Source organism: Mycteria americana, chromosome 3, assembly GCF_035582795.1.
Source record: "Mycteria americana isolate JAX WOST 10 ecotype Jacksonville Zoo and Gardens chromosome 3, USCA_MyAme_1.0, whole genome shotgun sequence".
NCBI lineage: Eukaryota > Metazoa > Chordata > Aves > Ciconiiformes > Ciconiidae > Mycteria > Mycteria americana.
In genome coordinates this window covers 66,984,518-66,986,143 of record NC_134367.1, presented here as the reverse complement: position 1 = coordinate 66,986,143, position 1,626 = coordinate 66,984,518, and the positions used below count along the sequence as shown (strand labels likewise).

Below are 1,626 nucleotides of genomic sequence, written 5' to 3'. Positions count from 1 at the left end.
GTTAGTTCTGTCCCTATACACACAAAAGCCAGTAACGCAGCTTCATTTTTAAAACTTCTATCTCACATTTTCATTTTCTCTCTGAGTGGACAGTTTATTATTAAAGAACTGCAGAACCAGGATGAGGAAGAATTGCTTCTTTGCAATGGACAGATGCCACCAACGGGCCTGGGGCTCTGATTCACACTCTCAGCAGTAACTCATGAGGTCACACCTGTAAGTCTCACCTCATCTCTTGCACAGAGGTAGCAGAACGAACTATGTGTTCACGCAGCGGTAGCGTCTTCACCACCAAGGTCAGTCCAAGGCATGGTATTTGCTCACTGAAAACTGTTCCCAATATCGTTCCCTCATGACTAGAGATGGAGTCAGCACTGGCAATTTTTGACCACCTCTAAGGAGAAAGCTGGGTGTGGTGGACCATGCCTGTCATCCCAGCGGCTCAGGAGGTGGGTAGGTGCTCACGAGCCTGGGGCTGCAGTGTGCTTGGCCAGCCAGGTTTCCACAGCACCTTTGGCATCAGTGTGATGATCTCAGAGAGCTCAGATCAGCAGGTTGCCTAAGGAGAGGTGAACCTCCCCAGGTCAGAAACAGAGCAGCTCCGTTTCCGGCAGCGCAGTCCAGTTTACCTAGGAGCATGTACCGAAACTGTTGGTGATTTAAATCAGTAGGCCAGTTGACCACAGATTTTGATTGAGGGTGGACACACAGCCCCTCCTGTCCTCTCTGCTACAGAGACAACGCAGAGGTAAGGCGTAGACTGCAGAGGTGATATGTTAAGTCTGACAGGTATCGTGAGTCAGGGTTGTCAGAGCTTAACAGCTAGTTCTCATTTGTGCCAGAATCCTTCTCACCTTAACAGTGAAAACAGGATTAACACTGCACAAATAAGCAAACAAGGAAACGTGGGTTCCTTAGGACAGAAAGTGTGATATTTTCTCTGATGAGATAAATAAAATCAAGAAACAAAATATTCTTCATTAAACATTAAGAGTTTATGGATCTGCCAACATGGCCTGGTGCAGTTCTGGGCAGAGATACCTAAGCAAGCTCTAAATAAACCAGCACCACTACTGGAAGCAGCATAGCCAGGCAAATACGGCATTCTGCACCAGCTCATTAGCCCTGCTGCAAAGTCAGCTATATTAACTCAGATAGTGCATCACACTAATGTTGCTTCACTTCTTCTGGGGCCCAGGCGGGTTCATTCAGCATGGGTAACTCAGTGCAGCACTTACACGAGCTCTCCAGGTACACATCAAGGCAGGGGACAGCAACCTTTCAAGGATGGTGTGTACCAGATGGTATTTTTCTTTCCCAGATTAGAGGTTAAACATGCTGGTAAGAACGCTGTGGGATCCATGAGAGACTGCCTCTTACAGAAACAATATGCTACCATTTTCTATCATCATTAAATTGCATCTGTACGAGGCAGAAGCTCCTGCTGCTCTCAGAACTCAGAGCAAGCCAGAAGGTGGGAGCCACCAACGTCTCTCTCCAGATGGCACAGCCCCAAAACCAGCTCTGTGCTAGCCCTACTGGTGTTTTTAGAAATTGACCTCCACACTGCTACTGGTTTCAGTGCCCCAGACTGTGAATAGCCTGTAAGAGTCACAGGGATGCAAA

At 47.5% G+C, this 1,626-nt stretch overlaps 1 non-coding gene across 1 annotated transcript; it reads left to right on the top strand.

Moving 5' to 3' along the window:
• Positions 1–262: 262 nt before the first annotated feature.
• Positions 263–403, top strand: LOC142408526 (U4 spliceosomal RNA). The gene has a single exon (XR_012775324.1). It is a non-coding gene; the product is annotated as a U4 spliceosomal RNA (small nuclear RNA).
• The last annotated feature ends 1,223 nt before the right edge of the window (positions 404–1,626 follow it).